The following is a 13,533-nucleotide window of genomic DNA, read 5'->3' as shown; positions in this document are numbered from 1 at the left end:
CTCTGGACTCTGTACACACTATACCTCATTTTGGTGTAGAATATAAGGAGACAGCTTCCTACTTGTATTTCTTGCTAAAGAAAGTAGTGCTAAAACAAGATTTGCTGTGAACAACATCCACTCATGTTCTGGTTATTTGTGTTGTTCTGGTGCTCCTCTGCTGTAATTTAGCTATGAACGGTGGCATAATTGCTCAAAATTAACTCAAACTTCTCAAAATAAAACAAATTACTGTGGTGTAGTTGAACTTTTTTGCAAGGGGCTAATATTCATGTTTGGCAGTTCGGGCTGGACTATTCCCATGAGGCACCGGGTCAGACTGATTTGCATATGGCCATGCCTGAACTGGGGTGGTGGAGTGAGCTAAAGAATGATGATGGATTAAACCCAGATCAGTTGATTGGAGGTGGGTGTTTAATTTGCTCAAACGCTCCGTCCATCATCCCCTTTGGTATCCCTTTGTTAGCCCTAAGTTGGCAGGGTATGCCAAGACGCGGGTCCCTTGTTCACTCTGACACTGGATTCAAGAAAGCCTGGCTGTTGAGGGTTATGAATCCGAAACCAGTCCCAGGATGTTTGTTTCTGGTCCAGGTAAGACATGGCTTGGCAGTTCAGGCTGGACTGTTCCCATGAGGCACAGGGTCAGACTGATTTGCATATGGCCATGTCTGACCTGGGGTGGTGGAGTGAGCTAAAGAATGATGATGGATTAAACCCAGATCAGTTGACTGGGGGTGAGTGTTTGATTTGCTCAAACGCTCCAGCCATCATCCCCTTTGGTATTGCTTTGTTCGCCCTAAGTTGGCAGTGTATGCCTAGGCGTATGTCCCTTGCTCACTCTGCCACTGGATTCAAGATAGCCTTGCTGATAAGGGTTATGAATCCAAAACTGGTCCCAGGATGCTTGTTTCCGGTCCAGGGTAGACATGGCTTGGCAGTTCGGACTGGACTGTTCCCATGAGGCACAGAGTCAGACTGATTTGCATATGGCCATGTCTGAACTGGGGTGGTGGAGTGAGCTAAAGAATGATGATGGAGTAAACCCAGATCAGTTGACTGGGGGTGAGTGTTTGATTTGCTTTGCTCAAACGCTCCGTGCATCATTCCTTTGGTATCGTTTTAAGCCACTATGTGCAGCTGCCTTATGGCAATACGAAGAGTGACCACAAGATGGAACCACATTGCAAACAAATGTTTAGAAATATTCCCAATGCAAAGGGAGTAGGACAACAAACTATCAAAGTTTTTTTTTGCAGCTCGCTCTCAAAATCCTTGAACTGAGACCGATCAATGGTGCCCATGTCTGACATCAATAAACAATTACAATTTTAACAAGTATAGATATCGATAGGTTTGATGTTTGTACTTGAACGCTGGGAAATTAATAAAGAAATTCTGCTGCATTGCAAAACAATTACCAAAAAGTTTGCTTTGTGTATACAGTGGCTGAGATAAGGAATGTTGATGTTTGATGTGTTGTACTTTTCAGATGTAAAATAGTCTCATATGCATTCCAAAAGAAATGGAAGGGTATACACAAAAGAAGTGAGATTAAAATAGATACAAGGGCTGATCTAAGATGCAATTGACAATGTCTGAAGCCAAACGCTGAAGGTTCCTGAGCCGAAGAAGCCAATGGATAAAGGAGGCTGACCAGAAGCCCCATAGAGCCTGTATAGAATACAATAACAGTGTTTTGAATGGCGCAAGTCCCATTACATACACAACCTAAAAAAGTAATGCTGTATGACTAAAAACAGGTATGAACTTTTTCAAATTGAAATAGTCAGATGTAGGTGTTATATTGAGTTTGACTGGCAATCCGCCAACTCTCCAGGGCAGCAGAGGCCCCACCTGCACCAGCCTTGCAGTAAAACGTCCATCATAGAGAGGTAGCTACAGAGTTGAGGTGGGTCTTTTCACAGAAAATACTCCCACCACATTTATGGTAAAAAATGTAATGCTAGCTAGATGGGTATTTTGCAGAAACAAACCTCCAAAGCGAGGATTTTTTTCCTGCAAAAATAAAAGACACAGACCCTCACAAACTGAGAGTTTTCATCCAAGGCAATGAGTCATTATTCATTATGATCTTTTCCTTATCATGGTTGGAATGATTTAAATGATGTTTCTGAACAGAAAAACATGATCAAAAGTCTGTCCAGAATAGAATGGGCCTTCCTACGCTCTTATACTGTCAGCCCGGGCAGGCTTGTGGGGAATTGCAGAGCTGAGTCAGCTGCATCTCCCCCAGCTGAAATCAAGTGTTTCACCCAGATGTATGTAGATACATGGTGTACCATCACAACACGGTATGTTACATCGCGGTTTTGACAACGCAAGTTGTTACATCGACTTGCGCTGGAGGACGCTGGACTTAGGAATTGTGTGAATTACTAGTCCAACTCCAATGTAAGTCCAGTAGGGAAAATGTTGGAATAGTAATTCCCACTATTCCTTAGTCTAGAGTGCCCTCCAGTGCAAGTCGATGTAATAACTTGCGTTGTTAAAACCACAATGTAACCATACCGCGTTGCAATGGTTTTGTGGTAAATAATGTTTCCTGTTTCACCCACCTCTAAATGAGAATGGACGTTCACCTTTTATAGCATTCCCAATTCCTAAATACTCCACAGTTTTACAATATACACTTCAAAACACATACAGCTTTTTCAGCCCAAATGTTTAGGTAAGGTTCGCATAAATACAATGCATAATTCAAAAGTCCATATCCTGAGTACTTAATAACAGAATAAGGGTTCTTTCAATTGTAAAAAGACAAGGGCAGCTTGTTAAGCAGGGGGATAAACTCCTGTTGGCAAGTAAAGGTTGTGAATTGGTAGTCAAAACGAGTCATGGTAGCGATTTTGATGGTGCTGGAAGCAATTTGTTCAATAGAGTAGACAAGTCATTTCATTGGAGGAAAGAGATTTGAAGAAAGATTAAGGAAGAGATCTAACAAATGTTCACACAGTCATTACCGCTTCAGAAAAGTAATAGAGAGAATATGGCTTGTTATTAGATATGGGGGTCTATTGTTGGCAGAGGTAGGGTACCTTTGTCCAAGTGGGGACCCTTCTTCCTAGTCAGGGCAAGGGAGTTGCACTCCCAAAATAACCCTCGCTTTTCCACTTGGTAGCTTGACATGAGCAGTCAGGCTTATTTAAGAGGCAGTGGGTAAAGCATTTGCACATAACCAATAGTAATCTAGTGAAACCATTACAAAAGGACACCACACCAGTTTAGAAAAATATCCAATATTTTTATATATTCAAAACAAATACAAAATGATAAAATTCCAACATACAGTACTTAAAAATATATACTTTGCAAGACATCCTTAAAATTGCACAAATACCTCCGGGGGTAACCGTGATACTGAAAAAAACAGAGTCTAAAAGTTCCAGCCAACCACAATGGTATGGGCCAGTGAAAGCGCAGACAGACTCGTAAAAGTAAGTTTCTCGTTGCGGCTAGCACATTGGTGTGGCAGTACCCAGAGGTTGGTGAAGCCTTTGCAGACCATGAGACTTCAGAACAGGAGGCAAGCTCTGCTTCAAGCCCTTGGAGAGACTCAGCACAAGTGAATAAAAGGTTCAGTCCATTGCTTTCAGTGCCTAAGGCATAAGAAGCAACTGCAGGCCAAACCAACAAAGCAACAACACAGAAAGGGGCAGTACTCCTGGCAGCTCTTCTAGCTCTTCTTCTTGGCGGTTTTCTTGATTCCAGCAAGTTCTAAAGTTCTGGGTTTTGGGCCCCCATATGTATACTCAATTGCTCTGTGTTCTCCCAGGCAGAGAGTGTCTGTGCTTAGTTCAAACCAGTTATCTCCTTTCTGGCCCAGCTTCCTGGCAGGAGGTGGAGACAACATTCTTCAAGGCAGATCAGATCTATTCAGGTGCAACAAAATCTCCTCCTACTTCCCTAAATGCATCCCAGGTTTAGTCAACCCAGACCTGACTCATCCAGACTCTCTGGAGCCACTGCAAATGCCCAGCCCCTGTCCCTACAAAGCCAGACAGTAATTCAACAAACCTGGCAGAGGCACACAGGATGGCTAAGCCAAAGAAAATACCTACTTTCTTAAAGTGGTATTTTCAAACCCAGAACATAAAAATCATCCTTACTAAAGGATGCATTTTTACATTCTGAGTCCAGGCATACTAAACTCCATTTCTATATATTGTCCCAATGGAAAATTATGCTTATAAGATGTTTTAAGTGGAACTCCCATTCTATCCTATGGGACAGCTAGTCTTACAGTGGTGAAAAAATAAATAAACTGTAATTCACCACCAAGATATGTCACACACACCAGTACATGTCCTACCTTTAACATAAACATCACCCTGCCCTCAGGGGTACCTTGGGCTTACCTTAAGGGTGACTTATATGTAAGAAAATGGAAGGTTAGGGCCTGGCAAATGGCAGTTACAAACTGCGTGCAGACCCTGAAGTGGCAGGTCTGAGATACATTTTCAGAGCTACTCAATCAGTGCTGTAGGCCCACTAGTAGCATTTAATTTATAGACCCTGGCACATTTCAATAATGGAAACACCAATCCATAATAACAATTTACAACAGGAGCAATTGCACTTTAGTACTGAACAGCAGTGAGAAAATGTGCAGAGACATTAAACCACCAAAACAGAGTCAAAACCAGGAGGTCACAAATCAAAAGACTGGGGAAACATGCCAAAAGGTGCCAAATCTAACACTTGTTATTTCATTATAAGAGCATGAGAAGAGCAACTTTTTTTCTATTGGAGAGCTTTGTGGGCAGTGGGTGTTGGAGTGATGTTGGTAATTTTGGATGCTGTGTGGGGTAAATGCAATAAGTTTGTTGGCTTTTCTTGTAAGGGCTAGTGGATTCAAATGATTACATCTACCAACACAATTATTTTGTTTTATTAGATATATATTGATAAAGTTGAATTTCGGGAGCCATGTGAAAAAGGTAGTGAGGACATAGTTTGACCATTCAGGCTGGAAAAACTTTAAACGGAGGGTATTTTGTTGTGAAACATTGTATTGTATCCCTCTTGTAGGTGTGCACAAATGGTGCAGAGACGGAATATTATATAAAAAATATTGATGTACACAAATTTCAAGTTAAAAATATTGTGGTCAAGAATTTTGAATTTAGGTAAGTACTATCAATGTTAAAAATTTAGGGGGTCCTTATGATGGCGGGCGGATCGCCACAGCCCGGTCGTCAGTGGCGATCCGCCTGCCATCACAACACAATCCCCCCCAATTTTTCCTATGGTGGGGGGGTACTGCGGCGGACGGAAATTCCATTCGCTGCTTTTCTGCCGTCGGCAATCGTCACGATTGCCGGCCAGGCAGAAAAAGCCCACAATATGGTGGTAGTGCCTTGCAGGTACTGCCATCCATATTATGATGGTTGAGGTGGGTATGCCTTTCCATGGTGGAGACTCGGCCATGGAAAGGCATGCAGGAAATGACTTTGGGGCCCATTGCAGAACCCCCCTGGGGGGCTGCACTGGGGGTTACCTATGGTACGCCCGACATTGTGGTGCCTGCCACATTGTGCATGGCAATGCACAACTTGGGATGTTAACATTGTGTACGGTGCTGAAGCCTGCAGCACCCTCGGCAATGTTAATGTTAATGTACCAGGATGCACCCGCCAGTGTGGCGGGCGCATCCTAACAGGGCGGGCGGGACTAATAGGCCATAGTTTGCAAAAATATAGTTGTTAAAAATATCGATTTTTCATTAATGGCATGTATTTTAGTATATATTTCATATGTATGAGATGTATGCTTTTTGTATAAGATTTGTTTGCATTTTTAATATATGTGTTGAATTTTTTTTAGTTATAAAAAAAATCCTTTTTTTTTAGTTTTTAGTTCTGTAGAGATTTGTCTGTTTATAGGGCAATAGGGTGGGAGGTTATTTAATTATATTAAATGTATTGCATATTTTTTATTTATTATTATTTGTTTCGTTGAGATGTTATAGTGTTAAATGGGTAAAGCAATATATTTTTAAATATTATTAATTGGTTGTTGATTAATTTAATTAGTTAATTGATAATTAATTATGGCAATTGTGTAATTAATTTTAAGTGTGTGTTGTGGTGTTTATAGGTGTAAATAAGCAATGTATTTGTAATTGTTTAATAACTCATTAGTTGCTAATTAATTGTAATTAATTAATTAGTAGTTTTTGATTTTAGGTGTGTGTTGTGGTGTTTATAGGAGTAAAGGATGGTAAGTAATTTCTGTTTAATTGATTCATCATCACATTTTTATTTCGGTACAAAATTACCATAAAAGACACAGAGTCAAAGAATGAGTTGTGTGTATGTGGAAATACATCAAAAGATGCGCTTCAATAATAAAAGTTGTACAATTTTAAAAGGTATATAATAACAACCAAGAGAGAAGGCCAGTACATCTTGTCATTCAACAATTATTTCTACCCTAAAAATGTGTGGACATACCATCAACCATTTTCAAGCTCATTGGAAGTAACATATATTGTTGTGTAATGTTTATATAAAAAAAAGTAATAGATGTTTGTGTAATGTCTAATTGAAAACTTTCTGAAAAAACTTTTTTGACAAATTACCAAAAGCTACTAATGAGCTTGAAAATGGTTGATGGTATGTCCACACATTTTTAGGGTAGAAATAATTGTTGAATGACAAGCAGTACTGGCATTCTCTCTTGGTTGTTATTGATACGTGCTCAGCCTTACTGCTTATGAGCCATACCCTTTGTTGTTATATAGCAATTTTAAAAGGTAGCATCAAATGTAAAAGATTGCGAGGATAAAAATAATGTTTAATTAATTATTATATAGTTAGTAATTAATGTCAGTCAGTCAGTCGAATTACTTTATTCGATACATTAATATCATAAAAAGACATTGGTACAATTAGATAAACATTACAGACAGTATAAACAACAATATATATCCATTAAAATATATCCATTAAAAATGTAGTAAAATCAAGCTAAAAACAACAATATTCTCCTTTAACTAACAATTGCCACATCATTGACATAATCTGGGATAAATTCATTCTGGTCAGGGTCAATCAAAGTCAATGGTGTACAACTGATCTTGTTCCTAATCCGCACAGCTGCTACTAAAAAACTAGCAACATGAAATATTATGCGGTGCGTATTTAATAATTGTAAGTACAAGAGGGCTGGTCTGACCTGTAAAAACCCAGCCTCCCTAAGAATAGGAAGCAGGAACTTCTTCCTGGGATCAGTATAAAAATTGCACAACATAAAAAAGTGTAGGTGTCCTGTGGAGAAAAATTATCACATTTACAGGGGCTAGCCTTTTCCGGGGTGGACCATTTAGTAAAGCAACCTAGCGTCAAATGAATCAAATTAAAATGAAATCTGGTTAAAAGATGCCTATGATAGGGAAGATTCACCAAGGTAAGATAGAGTTTGGGTCCAGGTGAGTTAACTAAAACATAGTTTGCTCTAACTGTTGTTATCCTCAATTCTACCTCCTCCCTCTCAAATGACAACAAGTGCAACATAGCATTTTTTTGTCTGTAAGACATCCTTTAGTGTTATAGTCTCAGGGGAAGAAAAGAGCTTGGGTCGCCCTATTTTATGGAAACTAGATTTAATATATGCCAGCCAGGGAATCTTGCTGACATTTTCCAACAGAAGACAATCTTTAAGGATAATATGATTCAGGGAGATTTCCTGGTTTAGCCAGGTCTTCAGCCAACAGAGTAAGGGGGCCATTTGTATTTGATCGGTTACGTACCCCCCCCACACTTCAGTATGGATAGTATAGGTAGGGGTAGACTGTGGCACTGTTAAAACTGATCTCAGGAATTTATTTTCTATCACCTGAATTCTGTCATAAGTGGCAACCGCAAGACATTTGGCTTTACATACCTTCATTATTGCTTCTACTGATCTAGCCCCTAATATTTTTGTAAACCCCAAGCGAGCTGAGGTTGTTCTAGCAAATACAATGCTTCTATTTTTTTGTTGCGGGCCCCAATTCCCTCTTTCGTCAAATAAGACTCCCAGGTAGGGGAATATAGGGACCCTACCAACTTCCTCACCACAGCAAAAAATATGTCTTAGCTTTATTTTTCCTACAGCAGTTCCCTATAATCATAACTTGGGATTTTTTGGTATTGATTTTTTAATCTAGGGACTCCATAAAACTCCCAAAGGCCTCTAGCAACCTTTGGAAACCTACCCCCGTGCGGGCCAATAGGACAGCGTCATCTGCATACAGGAGAACCGGTATAGCCAGGTCTCCTATTCACTGTACATCCTGTGACGCCCTCCTCAGGACGGGCTCCAGAGCATTAATATATAATGTAAAGAGGAGGGGGGCCAGAATGCATCCTTGTTTGACCCCCCTCTCCGATTTAAAATGACTGGTGTAGCGTCCCTCAGAGGTAGCCCTGACAGAGGCTAAGAGATTAGAGTGCAGGTCAGCTGGAAGGTATACTAGGGACGGGTCAAACCCCATATTTAATAAGATTTGCCATAATTTTGACCTATTAACTAGGTTGAATGCAGAGGAGAGGTCCATGAACCCTGTGTACATCGACCCCTCCTTGTCTTTGGTATATTTAATACTTAAAAGTTGTAGGTTAAGACATTGGTCAAGAGTGCTCGTCTTAGCTCTAAAACATTATTGTACATTTGACAGGACCCCTCTATCTTCCAGCCACTCTGTCAGTTTATGCAAGATAACGCGTTCCAATATTTTAACTGAGGAGTCTATCAGGGAGATAGGCCTATACCATGAGGGGAACTGCCTGTCCCCCTTTTTAAAAAACGGAATAATGGTTGATTTTTTCCATTATACCGGGAGGCTATTTGGGCCCAAGACATTAAAGTTGGACAGGATTTTTGACCAGAATTTCGGGACGCACTTAAACAAATCGGCGGGAACCCCGTCAGGGCCTGGTGCCTTGTTCTTTGACATCTCCTCTAGCGCCCTTTCCACTTCTGCAGCCTCAAAGACCACTGGAAGAACTACATTTTGAGGCAAGTTAATTTCTGTACGATTCTCCATATCTGGGGAACAATATGTTTTCTCAAAATGAGCTATCCAATCATCATCTACTATGTTACAATCGAGGGGCGAGCTCTCATCTTTAGAGAACAGGGGTTGATTTATTATGATAGCCCAAAATTTCCCACTGTCTCTCAGGACCTCAGGTGATAAAAGTTGGGTCCACGCCTCCTCTTTAAGCTCATGTCTCCTTGCTTGTATAGCACGTTTATAAGCGTTCTATAAGCTTGCAATTAGTCTCCTATCTTTAGGGCTGGTTTTCAGGGCCTTAAGTAGGGCCGAGTGTGCCCTTGTACAGTTTCCGTTAAACCATCTTTTACCTGGTTGTCCATTCTGTTTTTTACCAACCTGTAGACTATAATTTATTTGTGTACAGATGGTGTCAAAAGCATAAACCACCTGTGAACCAGGGGAGTTATTATTTAAGCATGTACCTACCTCAGTTTCTACCCTAGATAAAACATCCTGCAGAAATGTTTCCGGGACCACCTTGGACCACTTTAATCTACGGCCCAGATCTTTCAGTGTCAAGTCCTTCCCATCCTTAAGTGATGCAGTCTTGAAACCCAAAAAGTCCCCCTGCACCGTCTCCATTAAAACAGGATTATGATCGCTAAAAACAGAGACCTCAGTCTTATACCTTAAAACCCTAACTAAAATAAAAGACGTCAAAAAAATATAATCTATGATTGTACCCAAGTCTTTCCCTTTGAACGTGGGGGCCCTATGGCCAGCCTCCCCGCAATCTGACTCATATGGGTTCCAGTTGTCCAAAAAGTTCCCAAGTTCCTCCCCCCGCTTTGAATGTTCAAAATGTGTGGGGATCGAGTATAGGGGACCCTCATATTCTGCATTGGCGCAAACTTGATCGCAGGGGTGAATATTAAAGTCCCCCATAAGTATAATCTCATAAGCACTTGAATTCATGCTATATGCTGACAATTTTTCTTCCAATAAATCTAAATTATGATTATTATGTTCACTAGCACAAGAATTATAAAAATTAATGAATAATATTTTAGGAGTGTCAGGAGCTGACGATTCCACTATTAGACAGTTTTGAGAACGTGAATCAAGTTGTACTAAAGTACCCTTTAGCTCTAATTTAAATAGGCTGATTAAACCCCCTTTGGCTCTACCTGCATTACTACATTTTGCCGGGATGCAGAATTGACTAGTTCCATCCAGGGAAAAACTGTTTAGGGGTTCCTGTGTCTCTTGAAGAGCTATTATATCAAAGGTTTTTAACAAATCTACCCAGTTTTCATTTCCAGTTTTTGCCTTTATTCTAGCAACATTCCAGCTCATAATCCTACAGGCTGAAGACTGAGTCTGGGTTGCTAACCCCAAATTAACAATTAGTCAGTCGTTCTCCTCCATTGAAGTTAATGGATTAAAACGGTTGACCAGTGATAGGCCCGGGTCCGCTGGGCCAACAGACTTTAGTGGAACATTCCGGGCCCCCAGGAGTTTCTGTGTAAGGGGAACTGCATTCTGATGAGAATCAAAAGATTTGCTTGTCTGAGCAACGAGGTGCCATGAGTTTTTGGTGGGAGGGGGATAAAAGTAGCCTAGTGTAGACGGCCTAATGCCAGAGTTTTGCAGTTCGGATCCATCCCAAAATAGGCGATCCACAGCATTAGTTTTATCAAAATTTACAACGACACAATCCTCTTCTAGATTCTTTTGGCGTGGGCCGACCCACCCTACTCTTCTTACCATACTAATACTAGTGGATATATCTATAACCCCACTAGAATATTGTCTACATCACTTTCTAGATTTGTCCATGAGTTCCTGTGGGCTTTCACTGGCATTCAGCCCCAAAGGTGGAATCTCTGTTAATACTGCCACTAATGGGGCTACATCGGGGGGAGTTTGGTCTGACATGGGGCACTAGCTATCTCATTTTCCGTCTGATGGATTAGAGTCGGTTTTTGTATATTTGGCTTTACTAGTAAGGTAGCCATCAGCGGAGGGGGCCTAGGGTTTGCCTCGGTGGCTTTGGTATTTACAACAAGGGGTGGTGAGGGACAGAGTCTCTGAATTAAGCAGAAAACTCTCACCCAGTCAAGAGATCAGGGCTAGATCCAACACCGTTTTTTAGCTCACTGCACCATCCCAGTTTCAGAACCTGGCTGTAGGCAAATTAGTCTGTTCCTGTCCCAGTGCATGATGGGAACAGGGCAAACCAAACTACAAAAGCCAATTCTTACACTGGGAAGGAAACAAGCTCCCGGGGACCTGTTTCTGGCATTACAGCCGTCTTCGGCCCGGTTTGCTTGAATCCTGATGGTGCAATGAGCAAGGGACTCATGTCTGAGTATACCCTTCCACGCTTAGGGTGGACAAAAATATTTACAACAAGGGGTGGTGAGGGACAGAGTCTCTGAATTAAGCAGAAAACTCTCACCCAGTCAAGAGATCAGGGCTAGATCCAACACCGTTTTTTAGCTCACTGCACCATCCCAGTTTCAGAACCTGGCTGTATGCAAATTAGTCTGTTCCTGTCCCAGTGCATGATGGGAACAGGGCAAACCAAACTACAAAAGCCAATTCTTACACTGGGAAGGAAACAAGCTCCCGGGGACCGGTTTCTGGCATTACAGCCGTCTTCGGCCCGGTTTGCTTGAATCCTGATGGTGCAATGAGCAAGGGACTCATGTCTGAGTATACCCTTCCACGCTTAGGGTGGACAAAAATATTTACAACAAGGGGTGGTGAGGGACAGAGTCTCTGAATTAAGCAGAAAACTCTCACCCAGTCAAGAGATCAGGGCTAGATCCAACACTGTTTTTTAGCTCACTGCACCATCCCAGTTTCAGAACCTGGCTGTATGCAAATTAGTCTGTTCCTGTCCCAGTGCATGATGGGAACAGGGCAAACCAAACTACAAAAGCCAATTCTTACACTGGGAAGGAAACAAGCTCCCGGGGACCTGTGGTGGCAAGTGATAAAATGGCACTAGATTGTATATTACTTGTTGAAGCAGTTGGTGCCACAATCATGTTATGCCCTGTTTTAGTTATTTGTGATTGTTGTGGGCATGTCCCTGCAACAAACAGACCACGATATTCTTTTACAAAGGCATCAATAGCTTCACATCTCTTAAGTAGCCCCGCGACACAAGTGTTTAAAGTGTCCACAATATCCTTGGCAATAGCTACCAGAGCAGGTACTAAATGAGAGCTAAACGTACCCTCTAATTTAGCACTGAGTTTATTCGTAATTACGTCTTACAAATTGGCCGCTTGGTTAATCACATGTTTAGTCTTTCTCAGGCACTTCTTTGTTGATCGGCCCAACTCGCCTGTAGTACTGCCTAATGTGTCTTCATGGGATGACAATGACACCAGAGTTTCTAATCCTAATACAGGGGCTATTGATGTGGGACAACTTAAGTCAACAGGAGGCGTTATTTGTGGCTGCTGAGTATCTTGATTTCCTCCATCCAGAATGAGATCAAGTAATCTCGAGTCAGCCTCCAACGCTGATGGTGGCATACCCAACTCCTTTTCTGCATTAGCGATTTCTTTGCTGATAACGCCCAAGGCTGAGGTCAAATATGAGATGATTGTATCAGCTTTGAAAGGGACTTTAGCTTTCTTGCCTCCTTGCCCCCCTTTACATAGTTGTTTCCTCTTACCCATATCGTGGTTTTCAGGGGGGTGTCCCAGCCCAGCCTCATCTGGCCCCAGGCTGCCACAGACGGCCCGCCCTTTGCCCTGGGCTTAGCCCGGCGACGCCCGCGCGCGTCTCGCAACGCAGAGGAAGCCTCTGCTCTTTAAGCGCCTCCGGGCGCGAGATTGGCTTCAGTGGGAGGTGTTGCTACTAGTCTACCTGGGAGCTGTAGTCTCAACCCTCTGCTGCCACTCGATGTTGCTGTCAGCGGCAGTAGGGGAGAACAACAGCGTCAGGACCCCAGGTGCAGCAGGCTCGAGTTCAGGTGGGTGTCCGGTTCCCCCACAGCAGCGAAAATGTTAATTATTTGATATTTATATTGTGTAATTGTTTTTTTGTGTGTTGATTTTACTTTTAAATGTGTAAAAGGTGAGTATTAAATACATTTTAAAATATTTAATTATTAGTTGTTAATAGTAATTGTTTTTCTTTTAATAATATTGAATTGTGTTTGATTATTTTATAGTTTAATTTAGGTATTTTTTGTGGATATTATAGTTTTAAAGCATGTGTACTCAATGAATGTTTATTATTTTTGTATGAATATGATTGTTTTAATTGAATATTAATTATGTTAATTATGGAATTAAATGTAATTAAAAATGTTGAGGTACTTTGTTACTGGTGTGATGTTATAGGGTAGGAAATAAAATAAATACATCTATGTTTTAATTATTTTTTTGTTTGTTAATGTTAGCTACTTTTCTCGCGAGAAATGCGCATGCGCGGGCGGCCGCGCATGCGCATTAGTATCCAAGACGCGCTAGCCGTCGGCGCGATGACGAGAGGGAGCCCCGGGGACG

Source organism: Lissotriton vulgaris, chromosome 4_1 (assembly GCF_964263255.1).
Source record: "Lissotriton vulgaris chromosome 4_1, aLisVul1.2, whole genome shotgun sequence".
In the NCBI taxonomy this organism is placed as follows: domain Eukaryota; kingdom Metazoa; phylum Chordata; class Amphibia; order Caudata; family Salamandridae; genus Lissotriton; species Lissotriton vulgaris.
Note: the sequence above shows the minus strand (reverse complement) of the source record.